We start from the raw sequence: 17,074 nt of genomic DNA on the forward strand, positions 1-17,074 counted from the left end.
CCAAATTCTTCCAGTTAATACAAAATACTCTACTCTTGCTCTCTCACCAAGAAATAACCAACAAGAAGCAAGAACCCACAAGAGACATGGAGCTCCACAGCTTCATTCTGTTACTCGCCTTAGTTACCTCCACATCAACAGCATCTGCAATCACCACAATTGATGATACCCTCGGTTGCCTCGTGCGGGACCAGCTTATGTGACAACAGCACAAACAATGCCACCCGTTCGTATGATTAGTTGAGCAAATTTTAGATATAGTTTTATTGATTATCCACTAATATATTATAATATATTATAGCCAAGTAAACTTAGTAGTAAATATTGTTCACAATTCGTGTTTTTCTTTGCTAAATTTTTTTTTTTTTTGCCCCAATAGATTATACTAGCCATCACACACATATATATGGTTTTAATATTCTGTATATGGACTTAAAAAAATTAACTCATAACTTATGCATGAATTCTTCATACAAAACGCTCTATATGTGTGTCATGCATGTCTATTCAAACAAAGAAATTAAGTTATCTATTAGAATGCTTCATATATATATTTTTAAATTAATCATCTTTCTAATTTTAAGAAACAGATGATAAAGACATGCGTTTGAAATGAGCAAAAAAAATTATTAGTAGGAAACTAAAAATAATAATAAAAAATAAACTGATCAGAAAGAAAAAATTTCAAAGAATAAGAGAGCGAGGGACGTCAAATATAGGTTACGGGTCCAAACAAAAAAAAAAAAATGGAACGTTTTTTTTTATATCGGAAGTAATGCATTGTTGGATTTTGATTTCAAATTCTACCTGAAATATCCCCTTTAATATCAAGTACATCACTTATTATATCATTCTGATTATATATATATAGAAATTAATACGCACTATACAGAGCACGATGGAAAGTGCATTAAGCTTCAAAGAGTGATACCTTATTCTTCAGTTCATAGATACTTAAAAATGTTTTTATGGTTAGCTAAAGTCTATTAATACCCTTGTTCTCTTGAGAAAATCTTTGTACCCCGTTCATACCGCGTCATTGACTGTGCAAAGTGCAGTATAAAAAATAGTATGTTGCGAAAATATATATGTCTTTGATCTCATGATAAAAGATAATGTTTTCGTCGGGTAAATCGCAAGTTTAAAATCTGATCGGTGATCAGAGACTTGTGAGAGACTTGTGGATATGATCAGTACGTAGTTGTGCGATTTGACCCTCATTTTTTTACTATAAAATTATATGAAAAAGATTTAGTTTTTTATTTTGTTTTTATAAAGGATTAATGAAGATTTTAGTTTTTTATTTTGTTTTTTTTATAATCAAGTTGGCCCACAAATTTTTTCTATTATTTTAGTCATTGAACTATACAAATTTGTTTTCCAAATATTGGACATGGGGGTAGCATCAAGGGGGCAGACAACTCTTGGAAGACATTATATTTTTTTTAAGTGATACCTTCTTATCCAAAATTGAACAAAACTTATAAATATCAAGATAACTATTAATTTAATATTAATATTAAGGATAATGAATTTAGAGGTGGGTTCAAATGCTTTATGTCTTTTATGTTTTATTATGCCCCACATTTTATACTTTCCGTATTCAAAGTCTAAAGAGTCGATCTGAATCACTCAACATGATATTCATATTAAAAAAATACATTGAGAGAACAAATTTATGTTTTTCTGTAAATTATTTACTATTTTTCTAGATAAGTACGAAATCACTGTTTTTGGATTGTCTATAAAAAACAATTTTGTACATATTAAAAAAAAAGTAAAGAATGCAAAAAAATATAAATTTTTGTCTTCAAGTATATTTTAATACGGATGTCATGTTAAGCAGTTCGAATGAACTCTTTAATTAAACTTTGAAAATAGAGATATAAGATATGAAATATGATAGGACATGAAATACATGAGGCATTGAACCCTCACATGAATTTTCTTTTAATAAATTATGAGTTATTAGCTTCGAGCTTTCTTAATTTCAATACTTTTTATTCAAATGTTGTTTTGTGTTTTTTTTTATATATAGAAAACTATAATAGAACACATCATAATTTATATTAATTTTACAGTTCATATAAAACATATATATTATATATACTATAAATAAAGCACAATATAAATATAATATAAAAAAATGACTATGATTAGACTGAAAAAAAAAATAGATATAAACACATTTAGGCATATATATTTCATTGGAAAGAATTAAATTGACTAAAATTAGATTGGTAAACATCGCTATAAAATCACATTTGAAAAACTTGAATCAAATTATATAAATCACGTCTTCTAGCTTCTCATCTCCCAGATCAAGGATCATTTTGGTTGTTGAATTTTCTTTTCAACATATATAGGTACGTAGCAATTCTGTTACAACTCCATATATATATGCATGTTCTACTCTTTCCGTTAGCAAAAGAAAATAAATTAATTAAATTAACCAGTGTAATACACACACACACACACACAACCATCCGACCTGATTTAATGCACAATTATTACTTTCAAGCGTGCAACTAATTAATTATAAATCGATAATATATTTTTCAATTAATCTTATATGTGATAATAAGGAAATTTAAAATTTGCAGGTTTATATATATGGATCTCGAAGCTAACATCAAGCCAACTAATGAAATTCAGAGAGATCCAGTGGAATTGTCGAGACAACCAAATAAAGGTACATGCACTTGAACTTCAACCAGTTGAAGGGATGATATATTTTAAATAATTGCTAGCTAGCTACAATGTATTTTTAGCTAGATAGATGTGTGTGTGCGCATTCTTTAATTATATATATTTTTTTTTTCTATTTTGAATTAGGGCCACCATCACAACAATAAAATGTTGATGAAGCTGATAAAAATAGTTACAGTACTCATGAAGTTCAAGCAGCTTATTTAATATCACTTGTCACTTTCTTCTGCTTCATTTTTTATCCGGTGATGATATATAAGGAATATCACATGAATCAGGTTTCATATATAAGTTGGATATGTGAAGCTTTGGCATTGTTATCCCTTTGCTTTTTGTGGCGAGCTCGAGTGTCTCATAAACAAAAAGATTCCAATCCCAAGCAAGAATTTTTTCATGTATATGGATTCTCCATTACATTCGTAGTGATGCTCACCATTTGCTTTTTCTATTTATTGAACAAAAAGATCCCTTTATCCTACAACATAATTCCCGCTATTCCTATTCCTGTATGGTGTTGTCTTATTCCCCTTGTATTTTTAATGTTCGTAATGACGTGCCATACACTGTTGGTAATTTATTATGACGGACATAATCTTTATAAGGTGATGCGTGAAGTGGTGGAAAATGAATGGCCACTTGGTAACAAAATTTATGGTTACCACGCTGATGACAGACGTTCTATCATTGTTTTTGTTTTTATTTTTATTTTTATTTTTATTTTTATTTTTATTTAAAAATAATAATGCTATGTACTAGTAAATTATTAATTTCAATATCCAGAGATGCATGCTTGCTTTCCTTGCGTCTTTCATGTCTTATTATGTCTCAGATAGATCTTATATTTTGAGTCAATCCTACTCGCTCAACATGATATTCATATTAAAAAGTACATGAAGACCATAATTTTATTTTTTTTGGAAAATTTTTACTATTTTTCTATATATGGAATGGAACCTTTGTGGAAACATAAAAATTGAGAAACTGTAACAATCTTATATTGTCTTATAACGAAAATTTTGTGAAGGTTGGGAGGTAGATACAAATTAAGGTGATTAATTAATTATGTATAGGAGGCTCAATCTTTTTTTTTGGTTAAACAAAATTGGAGGTCGTTACTTATATATTATTTAGATATTTATGCATTGTCATCTAATTAATTTTTAAAATAAAGATGAAAAGTAAACTTCTCACATTTAGATATCTATAAATGACTTTTTTTTTTGGGATTTCTAATATGTAATTAAACTCTCATACATTGAGTGTTGTCTTTAATTAGTCACTAGATCAAAAGCAGATTATTATGAGTCTCAGTTTTACTAACCCTTTTATTATTAATAACGAGGTTAATTAGAGTAGTTATGTTGGTGAGAAGTTAGATAATTATTTATATTTTAAGTTAGCCGGATCAAACCATAAAAGTATAAATTATGAAATATAATATGATAATAATAATTTTAATGCCGAAATAACAAATATGATAAATATGGTCATGTCTTTCAAATTTTAAAATCCATAAAAAACGCCTGAGTTTTTCGAACCCGCGACTTTTACATGTACATAAGACGTCATTTTTATTGCATTAGACAAAATTGAGGTTGGTTCCTGAAAGAATGAATGATAATATAATAAAGGACAGAAAGTTGGTGCTCATTTAGGCTAGAAATTACTTTAGAATCATTTCTAACTAATTCAATTATTCAGACATGATTAAGAAAATATTCTCACGACAAAAAGTAATATATTCCATGTGACGTTTTTTTTTTTCTGTTACGGCACAATTGTTATGAAGTCTCTCTATTTTTTTTTTGTTTTTTTTAATAGATAGATGTAGGTTTTCTAACTTTTATTTAATATTCACAAAGAAGTTTATTTGAGTTTTGATCTTACAATCATCAATATAAAAAGTGTTACTCTTTGTTACTAAATAAAATATTGATTCTTAAATCTAATGAATTTTTAATTCACATCATTTTTCAGTTATATCAGTGTCATAGATATGTTCAATATATATACATCGCCAATTAGCTCTACGAGTCATGATGAAATGGTACATGAGTCGTAAAGATAATTATACTCTTAATAAATAAATAAATATATCAAAAGCTTGTCATAAATGTAAAATTATTATAACAATGAATATTTTTTGAAAGATATATAGTGATAGTACAACCGATTTCATTACAAAACCAAAAAGAATACTTGCGAAGGTGTCCAAAATAGAGACCTAATACAAGCACAAGTAATACATATGTTCAGAAATTAACATATGACAAAATATTAAACAAAAACAAACATAAAAAAACCAGCCAGTATATCAACCAACATAACAAAAGTTTTCTAATTCCAAACTACTCCAAGTCACTCTAGATAATGGAGTCTTCATTTTCTTCAGGAACTTGGTTGTTTTCAGACGTTCCATATGCCCTTCAACAGGTGCTATGGTGGCAACAACATCTCCCGGCAGGTCCTCCTCCATAGTGGACATGACAAGGAGTAGATCCACTGCCTTCTTCTTTGTGGTCAACTGATCTGAAAAATCCTTAACATTATAGGGCATTATCAGAGAGAGTTTTTTAAGAAAATTATTATTTTTAAATTTGCATCAAAAAGATAATAATGCAATAACGTTGATACCCAATAATTTAGCTGACTATGAATATTAAAATTTGAAAGATGAAACCTCCATTTTTTATTTAAAATTTTTAAAGATTAAACTTCGGTTTTTACTCGTAACCTCTGACTCGTGCTGCTGATTCGCAACACCCAAAAATGCTCAGGAAAAAACGCCCACTGGTGCAAGACCTGGCAAGATTGGTCAACGGAGAACACCTCGTTGCAAGTTGCAAGAGTATTTGATCACTTGGTACAGATCTTCATGCAAGTCAGAATCCGGGAAGTCAAATTGCATGTCCAGAGTCCCTGACATGCTGACCTTGGCACCAATTGCGAGGAGATTTGAATCCTCCCCCGTGTTCTTTACATGCCGCTCGTTTATATCTACTTGTAGAGCTGAAGCAACCAAAAAATAAAAATAAATAGAGGGAAAAGTGTCGAGTTAATTCTGTATCAGCTGGTACCAATTTGATTCACTTTATTTTGCTCTTGTTCTGTATCAGCTGGTACTGTAATAGGGAATCTTTTAAAATTATTGGATATGGACGGTTCTTTTTAACTTGGCACGATTCTCAAAGCCCAATAATACTGCATTTTGCGCTAGCTTGAATTCCAAAGCGGCTGGAAGTTAATCTCAAACCATAAAGTGAAGGAAATGTTTACAGTATTGAAGAGGATACTTGTCCGGTGAGAGAGAGTTTAATATAGAGAAAATTTACAAAATGACCTACCTTTTAAAATAGTTGGACCAAATACTCTCTTTAATTTTTTTGATAAAATAACCATGTGGACCCCATAATTATTAAGTATAATCATTTTCTTTTTTTATTACTTTGATGTTATTATTTACTGTAATTGTTGTAATTTTTTTTTTTTACGGTATATTTCTTTTCGATTTGTTGGCACGCTATTTGATAAATGAAAATACACTTCAAAGCCTTATATTTCAAGTTGCAATTTACAGCATATAAACAATATTAGAGGATTCCCTCCAATTTTCTCAAGAATTCTAGTGTAATAAAAACAATATTAAATGATCCTGATGAATAAATCACGCTATTTGTCATTTCCATCAGTTAGGTACTCAAGCACTTGAAAGCATTTCATTTTTATCCAAAAGCATTATCAATTATCATCATATATAAAAAAATGGTATGTTTGACATGCAAAATATTTCACCATGTCACAAGAGTTATACAAAAATGCTTGGAACAGAGAACCCAGCAAATTGGACATCTTTGATCTAAATTAAAGGTACAGGGTGATTTTACAATTTACTCTGGCGATGGTATAGGTGGAGATACTAATTGCTATAAACCAATTTTAGGAAGCCTCTAGGGATTTGGATGAATTCTTTCTAATTATCTCAATACATATTTATGGTACTCATTGTTGGCTTTTGGGAGCCCTTGATTTATTTGTTTGACTAGATTTGTAAAACATACATAAATTGCATTTAACAGTTTCCTTGAGTTGAGATGTGTGCAGGTTCATAAGATTTAGAAATGTAGCAAGACTATTGAGGCTATTTCTCTTATCCTTGAGATAACTGATTGCATCGCTGCTCAAATGATGGCCAAGACTTCATAATCAACATCTACTCTTCATAAGCTTTCCGAAAAGTGGTCATATGCCGAAATCGGACACTCGAGCACCAAGATATACCTGTTTGAAGAGTGCTGAAGTTCAAGAACAGTTGCTGACCGTTATAACGGTCCAGGGACCGTTATAACATAATAAATACTGACCACACCTCATTAAATCAAATCACGAGGTCCACACTTGAAAATAAGTCAGAGGGTTACCATTGTGGAAACCGTTGCAACGGTCATGGACCGTTACCGATTTGTCAACCTGTGCACCTTTGTATTTTGGCCACCGTTTGGTCATACGAACTTCGTTTTGAGTGATTTGAGTGAATCAAAGCTTGAAATTCTCAGGAGACCGAGATCTACAACATCTATGTATTAACGTTGTTCAAAATATGAATAGATGGATCGCTATAAGCCTTGGAAGACGGACATCAGATTTGGAAACAAGAATAAACCTAGATTTGCTTCTCTCCCTTTATATAAAAGCCAAAGCTAGGTTTCTTAGGTGTGCTCCAGCCGTCAAACATTTTCTTCTCAACTCAATTAGAGAGCTACCTTGGTTGCTTGATCTTGGAACTTCAATATTCATTCAACAACCGAAAATCTTCTCCATACTCAATCTATTGTAAGAACTCGAGTGATTTGTGAGAGATCTTTTATTCATACAAACCCTAGAGCCTTGAGTGCTCGTTTCTCTTGTATTAGAGCCTTTAGTGCTCTTGAGCCAATTCCGTGCTCGGGCCGTGTGACTTTCCAAGCTTTGTAAGGGCTCACCAGTTTCACCTTGTATTCCTTTCTCATTGGATAAAGAAAGACGCACCATCAAGAAGGTCGCGAAGCCCCGGAGACATAGGCGTTAGTGCCGAACTCCGTAAACATCTCTCGTGTCAAGTGTCTCTAAACTCTACTCTTTACTTTATTTATTTTATACATTTAGTTTAGAACAAAATTATTCTAAGTTTCCGCCAAGAATAACCTTACGACACACTCGAACTTTATAACTTAGATTAAAATTTTAAAAGGACCTATTCACCCCCCCCCCCCTCTAGGTGCCTTTGGGACCAACAAGTGGTATCAGAGCAGAAAATACAAATTAAGGCACACTTAATTTGAAAAAAAATATTTGGATTTATAAATGGCACCAATGGTACCAAGTTATTATAGGGAACCTCCAATGTTAACCCCTTCTACCAAAAACTTTAGCTATTGGAAAAAGATAATGAAAAGCTTTCTAAACCTAATTGGTGTATGGGAAACCGTTGAAAATGGATTCACCCTCGAGTATGACAAAACCACCAACATAATTACTACCAAGTCTAAACTTGCCAAAAAAGGTAAATGATACGGCAATGAATGTTATTATGGGTTTGGTACATGAATCAATAGCCATAGTATTTTGTAATGCCACAAATGCTAAAGAAATGTAGAATGCCCTTGTTAACAAATATGAGAGTATTGATCAAATTAAACGAACCAAACTCACTGGGCTTGAAACTAGATTTGAAACTTTTAATATAGGAGATGATGAATCAATTGATGACATGTACAATAGGATGTTACAAATTCAAAATGAATTTATAGAATTAGGAGAACATATTTCTAACAATAAAGTTGTAGGAAAGATTTTGCTTGTGATGCTTAGGAAACCAAGATGGGAGTCAATGATAAGTGCTCTTGAAGTACTCTCGGGAGTCCAAACCTTCACCCCGGACGAACTAATTGCTCATCTTCTAAGTTGTGAAGAGAAACTTCGACAAATTGAAAAACATGAACCCAAATATAATTTCCCTAAAAATTTAGCTCTTCATGCAAACTACAAAAAATTCTACAAATATAAATCCTACAATCACTTCATAAACAAATTCAACCAAGAACTCTCCAAAGATCCTCTCCTCCTATCCAAAACACTTCAAGGCATATTGGACTTTGAACAACAACACAACAAGACGCCTCGAAAGGGCAATAATAAGATGATGTGTATAATTTGTCATAAGGAAGGACACTCCATGCAAACATGCTACAAGATCTTTCCTAGACACAAAGATGAAGAAGAAAGGTTGAGGAAGAAACCCCACGAGAGGAGCCCTCTTTGGAGTGATGATGAGTCCGATCCGGAGACAGATGATGCTCATGTACTGAACCTAGCCTTGATGGCTAACCATGATGAAGCCTCCGATGTCAACAAGAAAGAGACCATTTCCAATCACAACATCACCAACAAATTTGCTATTGGAAATCATAAAAAGGTGGCTAAGTCGAACAACAAAAAGGAGAACTCAAGTACGTAGCACATCTTCTCGCACCTCAAATAAGGTACATTTAAATTTTGATGTAGATGGGTATGAATCAGAATGTGAATCAACTAGTAATTCATTTGAAACCAATGAAACTCAACCTAATTTGTCCAATAATCATACATTCACAAATAAGCCAAACATTTCATTTAGAAAGAGTCAAATAGCAATAATGAAACTAGGTTGAGAGAGCTTCTCCATGAATCGGGTATGTATTTACTTAAGAGAGAATGTATTATACAAGAATTGAGGTCTAAGATTCTAGAGCTTGAAACAAAAACAAAAGAGGTTGAGTCACATACATGTAAATCACATTTAGTTGAATTAGAGTCCATTAGACATAAGGCAAACGACCTATTAGATGAAAATAGAAATTTAAAGGCAACAATTATTACAAATAAAATGTTAGAAGATAAAGTTAAGAATTATGAACATAAAACTAGAGAATTGCAAAAGTCGGATAGTGAAAATAGTTGCTAATTACATCTAGGTGAGATAGAATTATTAAAAGTGAAAATACAAAATTTAAAAACGGAAAATTTGGCCTTAAAATCTCTTAAAAATGTCATTAGTCTAGATCTTGATAGAATTGATAGAATGGTTAAAAATCGTCATTATCCTAATAACAAGTTGGGTGTCTGATACAAAAGGGAACAATCATTTTTGGAATCAAATAAATCCTCAAAGTCTAGATCAAAAGAGAAACACACAAAGAATTCAAATAATAGTAATAAAAGATCACATAACTATGCAATTAGATATAGATACAATAACAAAAATTATAAGGATAATAGGATATCCAACAATTCACAAGCATCAAACAAAAAATATTCTAAAGAATCAAATCAATGGTCTCATGATTTAAAAGATAAAAATATCTCGCAAAATAGAGTTCAAACTAATGATTCAACTAGAAATATTTTCCGACATCATAATGTATTTAAATCTCATCAAAATAAAAATGTTTCACCTAAAATAGTAAATCGGAGTCATAATGAACCTTGGAAACAAACTCAAGAGTTAAAATATAACTTTCAAAATCACTTCAAGTAAGGTCCAACAATAAACATACCACACCCCTCAATATCTCGAAAACCAACTCTAACCTTTTGTAATTATTGTTGTAAGATTGGACATGTTTCATTGGAGTGTAGGTTTAGGAATAGAAACAACACGTCGAATATTATTTGGGTTCCTAAATCTAAGCTAGAGTAAAGCACTAGATAGTATCTCCCCAAATTATTAAGGGAGAGATAAGATAAGGATATATATATTAGTTATTATCAATTATGTTCTTAAAACTATTATATATCCTTGTATGTGAGTTTGATCGTTTCTTTAAATAATAATCTTAGTTTAAAATTAGGCATACTTTAATTTCAAGACTAATAAATTATATCTCGAATTGCAACATTTACTCAAAGGGAGAATAAAATAAACTCATTTTTAAAATTTTATAGAATAAAATTAACAAGATTCCAAAATTAAATTGATTGAACATAATTTCTAAATTTATCTAAGAATTTAGGTATTGACAAAATTTAGAAATGACAATAGTAATTGTTAAACTTATTTTAGAAACACCATTATGGAGACATAAAGACAAATTTTTTTATGGTAATATTAATTGTAAAATCTATTTTACATGACTAAATTGCCATACCAAAAGATATGACATTAGTGTCAATAATCAATTGCTTTGTTTGATAAATATACATATTTGAGATATTATGCCAAATTGCAATATCAAATTTCATGAGAATCTTGATCAAATTATTATCTTTATTTCAATTTTTTTATAATCTTAACACTTCGCCTATGTTAGAGGCAAAATTATTTGACCATTCCTACAATACAATATATCCTATGTGAAGAACATTAAAAATATGATGAAATTAAATAATATAACTTCAACATTTTAGCTTATTTTAGAGGCACAACCTATTGATCATTTATTCGATTTCAAAATTATATCGATTAGAAGAATCACCTAAATGATCAATTTATATATTCTTAAATTTCAATATTCATTAAAATCAATGCTATAATTTCAATATTTTACCTAGAGTAAGAGGCTAATACACTTGATCAATATTTTAACCTCAATATTCTCTTACTTTAAAAGAATTAAATGATCAAGTCACGCTTAGCTTAACTCCAACAATTTTATGACTAAAAAGAGTCAAAGTTACATATGTTGCACTACATAAATTTCAAAAATCAAACTTAGTGTAAATTTACATGCTTTAATTTTAATATTTTATTGATATTTTTATTTATAGGCCTTAATTTACAATTTTATCAAATTAAGGGGGAGTGCATGAATTGAGAAGGAGCCCTCCCTTCGTTTTGAGCATAACTATGTTTTTATTTCTAACACTTTTGACCATTTCCAACAAGGGGGAGAGATATTACAAGTTAATGCAATATTGGTATTCCATGACATACTACACACAAATACAAGAACAAGGGAAAAACAAAACAAAAAATTCAAAAATTTCAAATTTTTCCGAACTTCGTGGGAATAACCAATTTATGCACTTACTTGATATGTATGTTTTGCAAATCGTCAAAATGGGGAGATTGTTGGCTTTTGGGAGCCCTCGACTTATCTGTTTGACTAGATTTGCAAAACATACATAAATTGCATTTAACAGTTTCCTTGAGTTAAGATGTGTGCAGGTTCATAAGATTTAGAAATGCAACAAGACTGTTGAGGTTATTTCTCTTATCCTTGAGATAACTGACTGCATTATTGCTCAAATGATGGCCGAGACTTTATAATCAACATCTACTATTCACAAGCTTTCTGAAAAGTGGTCATATGCCAAAATCGGACACTCGAGCACCAAGATACGCCTGTTTGAAGAGTGCTGAAGTTCCAGAACAGTTGTTGACCGTTATAACGGTCTAGAGACCGTTATAATGGAATAAATACTGACCACACCTCGTTAAATCAAATCATGAGGTCCACACTTGAAAATAAGTCAGAGGGTTACCGTTGTGGGAACCGTTGCAACGGTCATGGACCGTTACCGATTTATCAGCCTGCGTACCTTTTGTATTTTGGCCACCGTTTGGTCATACGAAATCCGTTTTGAGTGAATAAAATTGTAAAATTCTTAGGAGACCGAGATCTACAACTTCTATGTATTAACTTTGTTCAAAATATGAACGGATGGATCGCTATAAGCGTTGGAAGACAGACGTCAGATTTGAAAACAAGAAGAAACCTAGATTTGCTTCTTTCCCTTTATATAGAAGCCAAAGCTAGGTTTCTTGGGTGTGCTCCAGCCGTCAAACATATTCTTCTCAACTCAATTAGAGAGCTACCTTGGTTGCTTGATCTTAGAACTTCAATATTTATTCAACAACTGAAAATCTTCTCCATACTCAATCTATTGTAAGAACTCAAGTGATTTGTGAGAGATTTTTTATACATACAAACCCTAGAGCCTTGAGTGCTAATTTCTCTTGTATTAGAGCCTTTAGTGCTCTTGAGCCGATTCCGTGCTCGGGCCGTGTGACTTCCCAAGCTTTGTTGGTTGCTTGATCTTAGAACTTCAATATTTATTCAACAACTGAAAATCTTCTCCATACTCAATCTATTGTAAGAACTCAAGTGATTTGTGAGAGATCTTTTATTCATACAAACCCTAGAGCCTTGAGTGCTAATTTCTCTTGTATTAGAGCCTTTAGTGCTCTTGAGCCGATTCCGTGCTCAGGCCGTGTGACTTCCCAAGCTTTGTAAGGGCTCACCGGTTCCACATTGTATTCCTTTCTTGTTGGGTAAAGAAAGGCGCGCCATCAAGAAGGTAGCGAAGCCCAGGAGACGTAGGCATTAGTGCCGAACTCCGTAGACATCTCTCGTGTCAAGTGTCTTTAAACTCTACTATTTACTTTATTTATTTTATACATTTAGTTTAGAACAAAGTTATTCTAAGTTTCCGCCAAGAATAACCTTAGGACACACTCGAACGTTATAACTTAGATTAAAATTTTAAAATGATCTATTCACCCCCCCCCCCCTCTAGGTGCCTTTGGGACCAACACTCATGTCTACCCGTATATGGCCTTCTGTCACTACCGCATACGGCCTCGCATATGGCCTTTTGTCACTGCCGCATGCGATATAGACCACCCCGCAGAGCAGAGCCGCATACCAGTACTATTATTCCCTACGGATGCTTGGGTTTGGTTCTATGCGTATTTGAAAGGTTCTCCGACTCTGAGGTCGGCTTGTGGGGGACAATTCAGATTATCATAGGATATAATGTAATTAAATCACTCACACCAATCTAATCAATTATATTCCCCTATTACTCGCTCAAAGCCATGATGAAATAAAAAAAGAAATAAAAGAAAGACAACCTAGAACCTAGAACACCTCTTCCTTGGATGACTCCTTCCGCATTGGATTTCGAGCACCTCTTCTTCTCCCGACTCCAGAAATTACACGCAATATTATGCTCTAAACTATGAATTTGCACAACTAAAACATACACACTAATTCCTATTACAAGAGAGGTTTATATAGTCTATCCTAAGGATGTAGAGTCATGGAGATCGTGGGAAAACATGGGTGCCAAATATAGTGCTAAAAATAGACTTCAAAGCAAGGCAAGGCCTGCCACATCTGGAGATTCGTCCTTCTAGAAGGTTGATGTCCAACGGCTCAGATTTCATTCAAACTAGACAGTCCACGGATTCAATCCGTGTGCCCTTACGGCATAAGCATTTATACCGCATGCAGCATACCCAATCTGGAGCAGAAATAGTCAATTGAGAATCTCACCGTTAACATGTATATTTAATAAAGATAAAATTTTCCAGTGTACCATACAAACTTTTAAAATAGTAAATTTCTCCATAAAAACATTATTAATATTCAATATCTCCATCAAAATTTAACATTCTTTATTTTATCCCCTTCTTTTTATTTAGTTATTTTAAAAATAAAATTGACAACTATATCCTTCTCTTTCATCTCTCTCCTTTCTCCTCCATTGTTTAAAAAATAAAGATACAAGTACGTGGATATTGTTGAAAAGATATAAGTGCCTTAATTTATGGCTTCATTTGTTTTTGACTTAATTTCAATTTTAAATATTATGCACTTCCTTTTTTAAGCTTTTTTTTTTCTCATTCAGGGCTACTTTAAAGTTAGGTGTAAATTTTCTAATTTGTCCTTAATTAAATTTGAACTTTCGGTGAAGGTTCTAACAGCTTAGCGATATATGATTTGTGAATTGCATTATTTGGAGGAGCTTGCAGAATTGTGCAGGCATTTGGCTAATTTCTCAGCATCTTTTTTCACCGATGAACATATGAAATAGTAAGTGTTGAAAAAAATAATTGCTCTTCGACACCGTCTGTAGAAGCAAAATCCAATCGCGACCCAACCTGACCACCATTTTTAACCAGAGAAAAAAAATAATATTTAAATCTTGGTGCGGAATAACATCACCACATTTCTTGTAGATGCATCTTATATTCTTATGACAGTATGATCTACAACAAAATTTCTTTGTAGGTGCAGGAGGAGCAGTTAAATTAGTGAAGGGGAAGGAGAGAGAAGAGATGATGGTATATTTGTCAATTTTATATTTAAAATAATTAAATAAAATGTTAAATAAATAAAAGGAAATAAAGGAAAGAATGTTAATTTTTAATTAGGATATTGAATATTATGATATTTTTATGGGAAAATAGGCTATTTTGAAAGTTTATATATATGGGTACACAAGAAATTTTCTCTTTAATAAATAACAACAAATCAAAATGATATGACAAAATGGGAATCACAATTCACATATTAAAACATTATATTTTTTAAATGAGCAACCAAATCAGATATTGAAACCTAGCTAGCTATTAATTGAAGTGATGGCTATACCGGTGGTAGAGCTTGATAGTTCAATGTTCCTCAGGAAGGAACTTATAAAAAGATTCTCCACTTTGTACTTTATCTCATGTCCAGTGATTCTGCAAATTAAAAAAAAAAAAACATTAACTGCATTAGAGGCTTCTTTGAACAAAATAGTATTTAAATCTATAAAAAAATAAAAAGCGAGAAATTAAGGAAAAATAAGAAATACTACATGATTTCAAGGAATTTTCCATATAAATCCGGTGTTTGGCCGTAAAATGGCTTTTTATATTTCGGTGGGAAATGATATTAACTAGTCAGATTTTGTATCCAGAACTTTAGAAAATAGATAAACAATAGATGTTTCACTGATTTATTGTTTCAACAGAGAAAATATAGAAATTCTGACAATTCGTTCAAGCACATAGAAGGGAAATATAAATTTATTTGATTAAATATACAAATTCTTTTCTATTACATGATTTAATTTGATTAAATATATAAATTTATCTTATTTCTTTTTATGTATGAAGTGGTTCTTTATTATTTTTTTTTTCCTGCTATCCTCTATTCTTTATCTTTCATAGGTATTGAGAAGTGAATTTTCGTTTATTTGTTTTATTAATTCTGAAAGGAAAGGTCAATAGACAGAGGACATAATCAATTAATTAATTAAAAAAAATTACTAACAGAACCTGCATTTTAACCATAACATAAACTCCCACTTAATCTATTTATCTACCAGTTTTGTAAGAAAGGCCTTAACGGCCCTTTAATCATTAACGGCGGCCAAACTGTTACAAATATACTTAAGGGTTGACTGTTTGCGGATTTTTCCAATTAATCGGCCGTTTTACCGTTTAATCGTCTGTTTATTTCTGTTTATTCCAATTTATTTTAGTAAAAAAAAAATTATGTGATAGTGTGTAATAATAAGTTTTATAAATCATGTATTGCAGTTTTGTTTGTGCTTGAACATACATTCAATATTTTTTATATATGTTTTTTCTTCTTACTTACTTTAAAATTAATAATTCTTCTTCTATTTATTTATCATATATTTTTCTTACTAATTACTAATGTAATTTTTTCAATTAGTATGACATATTCATTTATGAAACTAAGTTTAGTAATTTTATGTTGGAATGTTTCATTTCTTTCACATAATATGTTATTAGTATTTGAAAAAAAAAACAACTCTTGAATTTATTTTTTCATTAAATAAATGTGTTACTGACACACGTAAAGTGCTTATGCGTTAAGAAAAAAATAAGTGTAGTGTCATGTGATAATAATGAAATTAAGTTAAATTAAATTTATTTGATAAGTTTAATGAGTTAAATAAATTATGATATATATACATAAATTTAATAAAAACGTTAAATTGTCCGCGTAATTCTGATTAATCGGCTGTATACTGATTAATCGCTTGGCGGTACCCTGTCCATTCGATGACCACATACCATTATTTACAACACTGATATCTACAAACCCTCACTTAATCTACTAACCAAACCACACTTCCTGTTAAATACACACTCTCTCTCTCTCTCTCTAATGAAGAAAGCACAAGAACCAAGAAACACCAAAATTGACATGGACCTCCCCTTCTTGATCATCCTCCTTGCCTTACTCACCACCTCCACATCAGCAGCTACTCGCCTTACGCACACAGATTGTCTTACGTTGGCAAATTTTTCTTCTTGCGTGGTCAACAAATCGAAAAATGATCCCCGTTGGTCGTATGATACATGCGAAGTTAAATAAAATATATTTAGGATTTAAAATTTTTCACCTTTTAATCATATTAAAAATTAGAGAAATTTGGATATATACCCATCTCAACTTCTTTAATTAGATATTTACCCATCCAAAATTGAAAATTAGATATTTGCCCATCTAAACATAACATATTTATTAATATACCCATTTTCAATTTTTCTCACTAAAAAATATTAATTAATATTAATTAAATATATCAATGGCAGTACTACCCT

The sequence above is a fragment of the Carex rostrata genome, chromosome 17 (genome assembly GCF_964058835.1).
Source record: "Carex rostrata chromosome 17, lpCarRost1.2, whole genome shotgun sequence".
Lineage (NCBI taxonomy): Eukaryota > Viridiplantae > Streptophyta > Magnoliopsida > Poales > Cyperaceae > Carex > Carex rostrata.